A 14,535-nucleotide genomic window follows, 5' to 3' on the forward strand; every position below is an offset into this window, starting at 1 on the left:
GCTGTCAAAACTACACTGTTTCTTGAAGTACAATTGGACTCTACATATAATACAAAAAATATGTTGAAGCTGAAAAAATGATTTGATCGGTTTCTACTGTATCTTATTTGTGGTGGAAAAAGCCACAGAGAGTAATTAAATGCATAAGCAATCCTCCATGTGAATGACTGTACTCACCACAGGGGCTCCTGTCTGGGCCACATCATTACCCGACTTCAAGTAAAAAATTCACACTCAAGACTTAATTGAGTTTAAATCCTTAATTGGCTCCACCACTGGGGGTAATTAAACAAATGGATTCTGTGAACAAAGAGTTTCCATTGGGCGAGAGGGAAAAAATCCATACAGCATCTGTTTGAGTTATGGCAAGTATCATAGAGAAGAATATAATATTGATTCCTTCCATCCATCATCACTTTATCTCTTGGTGGTGATTTGTTTAAAGGGCATTTTTTTTTTTTTTTTACATATATATCATTCTGTAGCTTCCCAGTGGCGTTCCTTATGTATTCAAATCCGAACATTCAAATTTTGGTCGAAGTATGTATTTGTTTTAGCATCAAAATGCTATTTTCCAAAGCCCTTCTAAAAACTTTTTCCCACCTGACCTTGCGTAGGTTTCTGCATGATGACGCTACTACATACAGTATATATACATATATCCTTATCCATGGTCAATGTATTCCCTACAGTAACTGAGATGGCGATCGGCACGCTCCCTGTTTGGAGCAGCAGACAGGAGTATCGACCCGGCAGCTAAGCAATGTGCAACTGTGGATGCTACATTAGTTCGGATCCGAAAGTCACAAAATAACACAAACAAACTAACCGATAAAGGTGGCAGTAGATCAGCAGCTCCCGTATTCTGTGAGGTAAAATTACTGATTTTGTCAATGGAGTCTGGTGGCTTTGAAGAGAGCTAAGACAACAGCTTCAGTTTCCTGTCAAAAATGCTTGTCTAACAGCAAGGTGGAAATATTCTAAATATAGCATACACTTGAACTGATATTGATGTCTTTTAGATGGGCCTTTTTTTTAGGTGTCTAAAATACGTTCTTCTGCTGCTCCCGTCCGCTTTACCTCGCCATCAGACAGCCCTTTCCGACGGGAAACTGAAGCCGTTATATCGCTCTCTTAAAAAAGCCACCAGACTCCATTGACAAAAACAGTAATGTTACCTCTCTGAACACGGAAGTATAGATACAACCCCACTTCAAAAAATCCAAACTAACCTTTTCAGTTGTTTCTAAACTTAGCACAGCTAACACTGACTCAGCTAGTGCTGGCATTCACATTATTCATAACCTTATCAATTAGCTTACTTTGGTAACCTACATCACGGCAGAGTAGGTGTTTCCATTTGAAAACCCCAGAGAGGAACCGCCCTTTAACTCCCCTAACTGTGAGCAGTGGCGCCACTCTCTTTGCAGACTCTCTCTCTACTTTTCTTTCTCTGTCCTCTTACCACACTACCTCTGCCTCATTTATTTAGTTCTTATTTATTCCACTGTACACAGCACATTGTTGAGCTGCTATTGAAATTATGGATGAAGTCTCTTTCAAGATGCCATCTCAGGCGCCATGTACTGCTCTGTTTGATGTTGGCAGAGGAGGACAATTAAGGATGTATGAAACTTGGTTTCTCTTGTCTTTCCTCTTTTCTCTCGCTCTTTATCTGTCGCTCATTATCCTCTCTCTAACACACACACACACACACACACTGTACGAACACCACCTACGCTGCAGCATTCAGAGCAATTCAGAACAACCGATAAAATTGTGTCTGGCATGATAATCTGGTAGTTCTGATGTGTGTTTTAGCTGTCTACACGTATCTGGCTCCTGTCAAAACATATAGGCATTTCTGAATGAGTCAGCAGGCTGACAGAGTAACAGGGCAGCATCACAGCTAATGTTTGCTACCAGACACAACCACTGATCTCAACAACTTCATATGCATGCATCTGAGGTAAAGAAGATGCTGCAGCACATATACTAACCACATCAAACTGCATATATACATTCATGATCAGACTCCCGTAACCCAAGTGCTTTAATACATCACATTTCTGACACACATCTAAAGCAGCGCCATGCCCTCGTGCACATAAAGGATAAAAGAAGAGCACAGCTAAGGTGGGAATTTCTAGGTATCTCACGACGCTCCACCTCGATTAGAAGAACAATTCTCGATGCATTTTGATGTATCACGTTTTCCATTCCTTTTCTTACTGTGTGACCACATTCACAATGGCATAATCATTAATATTGATCATGTAAAAAGTCAGAGGATTATACGCCTATTAACATTTATTAACTCAACAGGAGCAGAAGTTAAAGCTGCGGTAAGCAAAAACTCCATAATAGCATTTCAGCAGATTGTAATTGGCCAATCACAGGTCATTTAAGAGAGAAGGCATTCCTATTGGCTCTTCTACAAACGCAGATGCGCGTGCACGTCCCTTCAGATGGTGAAAGCCTGATTCACTGGTGGAATATGCTGCAGGAAAAGTTGCTATACCAACATTGGCAATAACTGCATACGCTGCTAAGCAACCCAAAAAGGGAAGACCGACTTATCAAAAAGAGAGTCTAAAAGAGAGAGAGACTCGAATCCCAGTATGTCATCTTTAACGTGACAAAACGCAGTTATTATTGTCGTTTCTTTATATAAAATTTAACTAATGTTAAACAACCGTCAACAAATAATTGCCTACCACACTGTGAATCATTTTCAATTAAGAATATTTTTTTTCCCACAAGCAGAATTTTAAAATTAAACAAGTTTCTGTGCAGGAGTTTTGTGCTTGCTGAATGGTTCCAAGACACAATCACAATGCATTTAAGAATCTATTATTTTTCCCACCATAACTCACAGCGGAGCCATGTGAAAGTGTATATATGTACTCCATGAGGGAGAGAAAGCGTGAGAGAAATAAATAAAAAGAGAAATGAGCAACAAAGAAAGCCTTAAATTGTTTTTCCTGTGCTCTCCTATAGAAAAAAGCCCTGCAGCCCAGCGTACTTCATAACTGTTGAAAGAATCACTAACGTAAATGCAACAGACAATGTACGGTGCTGTGAGAGATAAACTATGAACTACATCAGGAGTTATCAACTTTATAAATTAATTGTGCCTTCTGGACAAAGTGCTGAAAAAAAATAGTCAATCAACAGAAAATAAATAGATAAATACAATACATTTTTGATAATTGATTCAAGTCATTAATCAAGCAAAAATTGCCAAACAATCTCTGGTTCAAGCTTCTCAAATGTGAGAATGTGTTATTTCACCCTGTTTTATATCACTGAAAGCTGCATATCTATATGTAGGTTTTGCTCTGTTGGTAGGTACAAAACAAGAAATTGTTGTCACCTTGAGCTCTGAGATGAGTGTTTTACCCTATTTTAAACATTTTATTGTCTAAATGATGAATCTATGAAACAATAGACAAATTAATGAATGAGGAAAATAATCGTTAGTTGCATCTCAGTGGTATAAAAAATATGCTCAAATCATAAGATGGTAAACTGCAGCCCAACAGGCAACAACAGCTGTCAGTGTGTCAGTGTGCTGACTTGACTATGACTTCCCCCAAACTGCATGTGATTATCATAAAGTGGGCATGTCTGTAAAGGGGAGACTCGTGGGTACCAATAGAACCCATTTTCATTCACATATCTTGAGGTCAGAGGTCAAGGGACCACTTTGAAAATGGCCATGCCAGTTTTTCTTCTGCAAACTTTAGCGCAAATTTGCAGCGTTATTTAACCTCCTTCCCGAAAAGCTAGTATGACATGGTTGGTACCGATGGATTCCTTAGGTTTTCTAGTTTCATATGTTGCCTGTATCTTCACTCTAGCTTTAAAAGCCCGCTACAACCTCAAAATCAATCGCAAATTGCGTTAAAGCATTAAAGAAATTAGTGCCGTTAAAACAAATTTGCGTTAATGCATTATTATCGCATTACCTTTGACAGCCCTAGTAGTTATTTTAAGTAACAGATATACTTATTTTAACCCAAACTACAATCTTTTCCTAAACCTAACCAAGTAGCTTTATTGCGTAAGTAAACCTAAAAACTAAATAAAACTACGTTGGAAGTTTATTTTGAAAAGACACTATGCATGTAACGAGTGGAAACTGACACGCCATTGCTGACACGTCGAAAACTAGCGCTAGAGGGGGTTCCTAGAGCGTCACAGTTTGACCAAGCGTCGGTATTTGACGAGTTGTGAGTGGGAATGTGTTGTTGCAGGTCACCCCACATCTCTCTTTCATCTCATTTCTTGCCAGCTCTCTTCTGTTACTATCTAATAAAGGCAAGAAATGCCCCCAAAAGCACTTCAAATTCAATAACCTTCCTGCCTTGTATGATGCCATTGTTAATGCCTCAGTCTGTTACAGAGAGGAGCTATTCTTGGAAATGATGTATCTTCAAGGTGCATCACAAAAACACACATAAAAGGTGTGCAGACGGAACATTTGAAAGCAAACCCACACACACACACACGAGGACAAGCAGTAGTACACACTGGAATGGACGGCTCTTAAGAAGTGTGATTTGTACCATGTCTCAGTTAAGTGAGCTCCATTCAGGTTACTGGCCCTCGTAAGGTTTTTTACAGGTTGTACATGAGCAAAGGGAAATGGCCTGTGGTTGAGGTGATGTGGAGAGGAGATAAGGGATATGAGCCACAAAAAAAAAATGCCATTACTTTCCTCTGAGCTCCAATTATTTGACAACGTTCATTGAGCATCAACATAATAAAATGTCTGCAGTTGGGTAGTTACTGTCTTTATGTCATTTTGGTGCTATTTGATAGTGTTGAGTGAGAGACGCAGCAAAGATATGAAAGAGAGGGAGAAAATGACAGGAGGCTGGCATTGAGCTCTTTACAACAGATGTACGTGTGATGCGCTTTTTTGCAGGTGTTTCACAAAATGTGTTATCATCATCACAGTTTAAAACCTTTTTCTGTGTTGCAATGACCATTTAAGCGTTAGTGAGCGGGCTTTAATATTAAAGCACATACATAAACTCGCTTCTCTCCGAACTAAAGCATGGGAAGCTCGGTCCCTAGAGAGACGAAACTGCAAATCCAATTTCACTTTATAATCTTATTCGCTAGTGAAGAGCGTGGAGTTCCACATCCATCTGTAATGTCTTTGCCTTACTGTGAACTAAGCATATTCTTCACTACTTCCTGTAGATGTGAGGTACATCAAGTTATTCCTTCTTCTTTTTTTATCAATTTACCCCGCCGTCCACATCCACCATCTGGTAAATGGGCCGTGGATGGCAAATATAGCAGTTTATTTTCATTTTACTGAGTTGGGAACTTATTTCTACAGATAGAGAGAAAATCATATTTCACCAGCAGATCTCAGTCCTGCTTGACAGTGATGTATTACTTTGGTCTGGAGCATTCCCATTCACTTCTCAAGTAATTGCATTTAGATTCCAGCACCTGCATACTGGAAGAAAAATCTGAAATCTGAACAAACCAGAAAAATATAATTATCCAGTTTTGAAAATGTGCCCGAGGGGGGCTCATATAAGCTAATACTGTCTGAGACAATAACATGTTTGATTGCAGGAGACTGACAGTGATAGAGCTCACGTCGACGCAGATCATTCATCGTGAGCTGCGCTCGAGGAGAACAGTCATGAAAATCCAGTCTTAACCATTATAAATATAGTGTAGATGAGTTCCTTCAACCTCTGCCAGGCTAATCTAACAGTCATACATTAGGGGATAACAAACCCATACTTATCTGTAAGGGAACAAATAACAATTATTTTTATTATTTCTTTTAAAAGATTTTGTCAGCATGTTGGCCTTTATTTGATAGCAAGCAGTATAGAGGCAGACGGGAAATAAGGGAAGAATGTAACAATAGCAACAAAGGTCACCGGCCTGAATCGAACCAGGGATGTTGCGGTTGTGCGGTGTGTCCATTAACCATTCAGCTATCAGGACGCCCACTGTCTAGGCTTGTGCTGATTGCCGATGAGATCATATATCAATGATTGAAGGGATGATCGAAGATTGTTTTTTCCTGCACCGATGTTAGGGCAATTTGAACTAACTTACTATCAGAACTAAGACGTTATAAAAATAATCTGTAGAATCATTTAGAGATGTTTCTGATGGAGCGGCATGTCCGCCCGCTGAGCCGCGTTAATCAACACGAGTGAATTTTAAATCCTTAATTACAAACTAGTTTGTCGTCTCTTTTCCATGAACCTGACACCGCGCATCTCCGTTCTCCATATACCAGCTCACCAAAACTTTGCTCTGCACTAGAGTAGATAACGTTATGGAAATGAGTTGGATTGTGATATTAAAGATGAGATAATATTGTTAAACATGATGCTGTGATATTGTCGCACCAAGCACAGACGCACAGACTTTTAAAAGGGGAGCGGTTGTTGGAATAGAGGACACATTGTCATTAAATAAAAAAAAATGATGTTTAAATATTTAAAATAACATGTTCAAACTCTTTTATAAATGTTTATTCATATAACTTTAACTGTATTGCTTGCAGAAAGCTTAAAGTTTTGATTATTTCAAAGCTCCGTCAGACGCTGTCCCTTGACGATCGGATTGCCTAATGGCGATCGCGAGTAACCCCAATTGTATGATATGAACATAGAAACGAACGCCCAACCGTACCCCTACCAATTATTTCTTTGATTGATTTTGATTAATTGTTTAGCCTATAAAACAGTCCTATAAATAGTCCAAATCAGCGAATACTTATATTTGAAAAACTGGGGGGAGGAAAGAAGTTCTGTGACTTAATTAAAAATGAATTGATTATCAAAATTGTTGTGAATTAACTCTGTTGATCATTGATTCATTGATGGTCACAATCAAGAGTGAATCCAATCTGCATACACAATAAGAATCCAATTTAACTTGATCTAATGAGATAAATATTAATGTCTGTGCAAAATAGCTTTAATTCTTTTAGGAGTGGATGTGGCTGATTTTAGCTGGCTGTGTATTATACATAAATGTGCGGGCTGGAACAGTGGTGGGAGTGGTTACCACTGTCACCTCACAGCAAGAAAGTTCTGGGTTCAAACCTGCAAGTGCTTCGGTTTCATCCCACACAACAAAGACATGCAGGTAAGGTCGATTGGCAACTCTAAAAAAAACAATTGCCCCTCGCTCTGAATGGGAGTGTGAATGGTTGTCTGTCTCTGTGTGTCAGCCCTGTGATTGACTGCCGACCTATCCAGGATGTTCCCCGCCTCTCGCCCGGTGTCGACCAGGATCGGCTACAGCCCCCGCGACCCTCAGGATTAGCGGGTATAGCTGATGGATGAGTTTATATCAGCCACACGGCTCTAGGGATGTCAGTCGGTCGGCCCACCGCTGAAATGTCTCAACAACTATTAGAGTGATTGCCATGAAATTCTGACATTCATTTTGACATTCAGAGGATCAATTGTAACTTTGGTGGTCCCTTAGCTTTTCATCTAGCGCCATCATCGGGACAAAATGTTAATTTGACCAATACTTTGTTTCATGGCCAAATACCTACAAAACTAATGACATTCCCGTCAAACTCTGCTGCACTTTGTGTGTTTAATGCTAATTGGCAAATGTTTGCATACTATCATGCCGAACTAAGTTAGTTAACAATGACAATGAAAATGCTAGCATTCAGATGTTACACCATTTTCCCACCAAAATTAGCGCATATATGTGGGTTTTTTTAAACACAAGAAAACCAGCTAAAAAATAGGCGATGGAGATAGAGTATGCCGTTGCACTGGCCTTTCTGTTTTTTTTTCCAGCTGCGTCACGTTTGACATTACAGACAGCCGGCACAGGAAGCAGGGTTAATAAACAGTGACAATATTACAGTGGTTACTTCTTTTTTTTTTATCTGTTACTTATTCAGTCTGTCTTTCACACTCTCAAACCAGATTGGTGATTGTTGGAACCGTGGAAAGACAATTTTTAAGTGTTTTATTTTGTTTCTGTTGAGTTTGAATGAAGTGTGTTTTACAACAATCAGTGAGGTAAAATTACTGTTTCTGTCAATGGAGTCTGGTGGCTTTGAGGAGCGCATATAAAGGCTGTTTCTTTTCACATCTAGCTTGGTGATTTAAGGGTTTATTTCGACCAAACTGGTGATGGTTGGAACTGTGGAAAGACTAACAAAGACGGTTTTGACGAGTTTAATTTTGTTTTTGTCAAGTTTGAATGAAGGGTGATTTGATAATCAGTGAGGTAAAATTATTGTTGTCTGAGTGGAGTTTGGCAGCCGTGAGGAGTGCATGTTTTGTACATTAATAAATTATAATAACTGTCCAAATCCCTGTTGATTTCATTTACTATATATTCACTAAACAACAGTCAGCATTGCACCGGAAAAGGGGTGAATATTAGCATGTCCGTGTCATGTTTCCATCACTACCAATCGGAGCTGGAGCCGATAAATACCTGTTACTGCTGCGGAGTGAATTAGCCCCAGGAATAAATGTAATTGTAACCTTTCCCACTAAAGACAAAACCAACCGATGTTGGTTTTTATTCTTGTCCAGTGGGAAAGGGGCTTTATTCTTGTATTAAAATGGAGTAGTCTGGGGTATCCCTGTGTCCTAGGGGTTGAAGGCGCTGACCCTGAACTGCAACGTCGACAGTTCAAGTCTATCCAAAATCAAATCTCTAATAAATGCAAGTAAATGTCCCCCAAACTATAAATACATGGAATACTCTGATGCTTATACAGCAGAGTTAGCACATTAAGATACACTGCTCGGTTATGTAAGGAGGAGGAACATGCAGATACAGTATGAAGGAGATCCAAAACCACCACATCAATATTTTGGCTGTGAATTTTATGGTTTTCTTTTAAGAAACAGTGCAAGTACTCTTGACAGCACCGCCTTGAGTGAAACAAGCAGCCAACTGGATTCAACACAAGGCAAAAAGACACACACACACACAATGTTGAAAGTAGAAGACAAGTAATTAGCCGCTCCCTCGTAGATCATTTCCACTCACATACTAGATGACAGTTTTCCAGTCTAGACCCTTTTGTTGTCAGCACTTATAAATCCTCTTCCAATTTCATTTCGAAAAAAGGAAAAACACTCAAAACATAGGTTGCCACTTGGAGAGAGGAGCAGAATCACATCAAAGAAAACAATCAGGAATCATGTAAGACCAGTGAATGTTGGAGAGACAATTGACTTCCACAAATTTACAATCCAAATCAGAATCACTCAGTTCAATGAATAAAATAATTGCCTGAGTTTTACCAGACAAGGGTAAGTCAACTTTATGCCACCGATATAATGATAATATAATAGTATAATAATGCAAGTGTTCCCTTTAAAAGAGCAATGAACTTTGAATTGTTCAAGCTATTTAGACTTTGGAATTGGAATGTGAAAATATGTTAAAATATCCTAAATGAATAAAACATAAATAAAATAAAACCATGGACTGTCTGGCTCTGTTAACAAAAATGTGCAATGCCCAAGTCTTATTACCGAGGGGATATCCATATATCTTACGATAAATTTATAACATAAAAATGATCAAGGTCGTGTCCATATATCGTACGATAAGTCGACAACGTTAAAATTACCATGGACATGTCCAAATATCTTACGATAAATTGATAACGTAAAACATGATCGATGTCATGTCCATATATCTTACGATGAATTGATAGAGTTAATATGATCGAAGTCATGTCCATATATCGTACAATAAATCGATAACGTAAAAATTATCGAGGACATGTCCATATATCATACAATAAGTTAATAACGAAAAAATTAGTAAAGTCATGTCCATATATCTACGATAAGTTGATAACATAAACATGATTGAGGTTATTGTACGATAAGTCAACAGCATAAAAATTGTCAAGGTCATGTCCATATATCGTAGGATAAGTCGATAACGTAAACATGATTGAGGTCATGTCCATATATGATAAGTTGATAACGTAAAAATGATCAGCGTCATGTCCATATATCATACGATAAGTCTTTAACAGAAAAATGATCAAGGTCTTGTCCATGTATCGTAGGATAAGTCGCTATAGTAATTATTGTGGCAGGCCTACTGTAGCTACAAAATGTGGCCATTGATGAAGAATGGGCAACTGACTGACTGTCTGAGCAGATTGTACATTTTCTACACTAGAAAATTCACCATTATTCCCAAAAGAATATCCATCTGTTCCTTCATATTCTGCAAATGAGGTGTGCATTAGCATGATCAAAGATTTAACCGCAGAACAAACTCTCTGTTCTGCCTTGTAATGAGTGACAGCAGCAAAATTCAGCTAAACAGCCTGACCTGCCTTTACACAGATACAAAGCCTTTAATGTGACATCTAATAGCCATATTAATTTTGTGCTGTATGCTTTCCTGTCACTGTTTGCTAAACACAAGTGTTTTACGAGAAAACCACATCTGATGTAAAAGCTCCAAGTGGTTGCAAATAATAAGTTCTACATGGCCAAGCAATGAACTGGATGGAGCGGCCCCTCTCTGCCTTCCTGCCATCGTTGCACTACTGTAAGCCTCGCTGCATCAGTAACTAGGTTAGTTGTGCTACTCGTGCAATACAGTAGAGTATAGAGTATATGCTCTGCAGGATGACCTGAGATGGATGGATCTCTCAACCACTTCTCCTGATGAATAACTCATTTGCTTTTTGACGCAGTAGTTCATTAGGCTTGACCAAGGACCCTGTCTCTGTAGGCCAATAGCAGAGCTCTGCATACTGTCAGTCCTGATCATAAATAATGTCCCAAGAGTTGCTGCTAATCAGCTTTGCTGGAGAAAAACAGACTAGGCGGTTGCTTTAGGAGATTATGGTTTACCCTTATAGTCACAGAATAGTGCTGGGGCTCAATTATTTAAAAAATGGTGTTCTTTTATTGCAGGAGAATGGCTGTGTTTTTTCCACCCTTACCTGTCTATTTGGTATCACATCAAAATAAGCAATCGGACTGCACTGATGTGCACATGAAAATGAATACTGCTGCCTGCTCACTTGCATATGGTTCAGGTCTTTTTATTACAACCTTTATGACAGACATCGCAGTTGCATAATATGCAATGCTTTTCCAATTTAAAATGTGCTTCTATTGTGAACACGTTCGAATGGAAGCACTCTCCTCCGCTAGCTTTAACATTAAAGGACCTGACAGAGACAGAGAGAGGGAGGAAGAGAGGGAGGGAGGGAGGTGGGAGGAGGGGACAGGGGGGAGCTGTTGAGTGTCTGCTGATGGACTAACTCAATTTCAGGGAACACAATGGAGCCAGAGGCTGATTTCCAAAAGGCAAATTGTCATTCTGAGCAGTATGGCACCTGTCTGGTGAGTTCATCTCCTGTGCGGTGGGCGTACTCGAGGGAGGAGGCCGGGACCAGAGGAGAGGACCACATTAAGGCGGGCCCCCGCGATGGGAGGGAATTGAAAGTGAAACTGTTTGAAATGCGTTTGAAATGCATTGAAATGAAAATCGGGCGGACTCTTATGGCCGCTATTGGAATTCATTCAGAAAGGCACTCAATTGGTTTTGACCAGATTGAGTGGGTGAACAGGCGGGGATCGAGTGAATTGACCCAGACAATGATGCTGTTGCCTCGGCGACGGACCGAGGACCCCGATCACCAGGACTTCTGCCGCCAGTCCCTGCACTCTCAACCCCAAACCACTCCCCCCCCGCCCCCCATCACCACAAAAACACCCCCCATACATACACCCATCCTCCACCTCTATTATTTCTCCATCTTTCAGACTGTGGGTGTACTATCAGCTGCAGGTCCCCCCGCCCCTCTTCATGCAGCGCTCCAATTACAAAGCTGTCTGCACAGATTAAAGAGGCAGCCCATCTGACAGCAGCTAAACACTTCAACATACACACACACAAACTGTGCTGCCGTGCAAAGCAAATGGTACATCTAACCCCGCCAGCCTAAAGACATCTGCACATGTACATCCCCCTGCCTGCTCTGCTCTACAACAGCTCGCCTGACACTCTCAGCGACACGTACGTATAGGCACACATCTGTCAGCTCAACACACTTGACCCTATCGACTGCATACACACACCTACACGTACACAAAAACACCGAGCACACAGCAGGTGTTTGCCGCTGCTGTCTGTCACATCCAGGAAGAAACAACACGCCATAATGAGAATGGGAGCTCCTAATTGAAGGTGCCATCTTTTTTAATTGTTGTAGAAACAATTTGCCAGACTAAAACTCGGTAGCTGTGCCTGTTCGCGGCTGTCTGGAAGGTTTTTCCGGCTCATGTCCCTGACCTCGCTCTGTGGCGGGTACTCCAATGCTGAGACGCGACCTCAAGAGAGCAGGCTAATCTCCTCTCTATTATAGTCTTTTTATGTCCCCATCATTCACTCACCTGTCTCTTACATCGTTATCTGCTTTATGTGTGAATAATGGCCTTGTGCTTGAAAAAAACAATTTACCTTAGTTGTCCCTCAATTTCTTTAAATCTATACAACTATGTTTAATAAATCATAGTGAGATAACAAAAGGGTAAATGTAGGGAAACTTTAATGCTTCTGCTATCTATTCAGAAGGGAATGAGATGAAATCATTCATTCAGGTTTGAATTCGTCATATCTAAAGGACTATTGTCATGTGATTATTGCAAAAGGAATAGCTATCTATAAAATATATCATTTATAGAAAACAGAAATTTAAAACCCTCAGAAGAGGCTGTAGAAGCCCCAAGTCCATGCAATGCTGTAGTGACGACAACATTCATAACGGACGTTGACGGACAGCTCTGTGTCAATAACGGTTTAATTTTAAGTGTAAGTATAAGATTTAACTTTGCTAGGCGTTATATATATTTTGAAAATTAATTCAGACTTTGATTCTCACAAACCGTCGTTTTTTTGGTCACATGAGGTTAGCACGAGTTACCATGGTTACACATCTTCAACCGAAAAGGAGGCTCTCAGGAAGTGACAACCTAAATTACAGCTCAGTGCGTCCGAAAAGATGCACACTACTGTTTATTCACACAAAAGTATGTTGAACGATAGGACACATATTGAGTATAAAGGGCACAGTGTGCGATTTCAGACGAAGCCCATCACTATGAGCAACTCCTTTCAAAGTACACATTTTTTTCCATGGTTACAACGTGTGGGAGTCTTTTTAACAAGATAAAATGTGTTTCTATCTGCTCTATGGAGCTTTATTATAAAACTAATAGGCCTGTTTAAACTTAAAGTGCGGGGGTGGGGGAATCTTTATGTACATGATGTACAATATGAGTATTCATGTTCACAAGCATAATTATACAGCATTATTTTTGCATTGTGACAGTATAACAACCACAACAAACCAGTATTAATTCTCCCTGTTATGAAGTGAGTTACTACTCTATATGTACTGCAGTTAAAGATACCCAACCTCGGGGGGTTTTACAGTAGTTGGCAACAGCCTTCCCTTTTTTATTCCGTTGTACTCTCTCACACACACAGTTTTTTTATTTTTCTTCCTGTAACTGTTCCATCCTCAGAAAACAGAATATTGAGAAAATGCTTTGACGTGGAAACTAAAAGAACAATTCAAAGCATGGACGTCAGGTTGTTACGAAGTGCATCATTGTACATTAACACTAGTTGTGCAAGTGAAGACTGTTAACAGTCTGATTCAGCTTGATGGTATACCTTAATTATAATCAGCACTGCAGGTAAATAAAGTTAAAAGGGATCTGCACTTTCTTTCAGGTTTCTGCTTCATCTCGTTAGGAAATCAAATACCGTTGCCCCATACCACAACTTCAATGATCCAGTCTGACACGGAAAACAACAACTGACAAAAGGTGTTGATTGATCTCTGACGATGTAGTGTGGATCTTACCTTGAGAAAACAGGGAGGAGGAGGAGGAGGAGGAGGAGGAGGAGGGTCTGTGAAGTGCTGCTCTGATGCTCGGCTGCTCATGTTCACAAGGTGTGTTGCTGCGAATAAAGTGAGACAAGGCGATTAAGAGGATGGGAGGTGGGGTCATGCATGCAGCTGCGCGAGCCCGCTGGAATACAGAGTATGAGGATTAGTCCTTCTCCTCGTCCAGACAGCTAGAGCTGAAGAGAGAGAGGTGAAAAGGACGATGTGTAAGACTTCAAAGAACAAAGAATATGTCTATCCAGCACCACTCATGTGGTCTTAAATGTCATTGCTGCTGTATAACTGGTATGTAATTGCAAAATCCAACACCACTCTGAAAACAACAGAATGTCACAGCTTTGCACAATCCAACTAATTTCTCGTCTATTGTTCTCGTCTCATGACCTGAACCTGAAGTGAAATCCCCTGAACCATGAGATCCCCCTGCTACTCCTCATGACAAATCCCCGCGACCTCACCGTAAAACGATACGCTCTGGCTTCTCTTTGCACTGCGGTCTCCTGTGAGCGCCTGCTAGTGCTCCAGTCATTACTAAAGGCCCATTTCCTTGCTCCCATATCAGAGGCCTGGGCACGCCGTTGTGGTAG

The 14,535-nt window shown here is 40.2% G+C and overlaps 1 protein-coding gene across 2 annotated transcripts in view; it reads right to left on the reverse strand.

Moving 5' to 3' along the window:
- ncanb (neurocan b) overlaps positions 1-14,535 on the reverse strand; it is a 217,655-nt gene that overhangs the window by 197,205 nt on the left and 5,915 nt on the right. Inside the window, exon 3 of one of the 2 annotated variants that reach the window (XM_037768872.1) lies at positions 13,904-14,072. The gene's annotated coding sequence lies outside the window, so the exon portion shown is untranslated. Of the gene's footprint in view, positions 1-13,903; positions 14,125-14,535 lie in introns of both variants that reach the window. The other variant, XM_037768870.1, reaches the window with a different exon arrangement.

This window comes from Sebastes umbrosus, chromosome 5 (genome assembly GCF_015220745.1).
Source record: "Sebastes umbrosus isolate fSebUmb1 chromosome 5, fSebUmb1.pri, whole genome shotgun sequence".
Lineage (NCBI taxonomy): Eukaryota > Metazoa > Chordata > Actinopteri > Perciformes > Sebastidae > Sebastes > Sebastes umbrosus.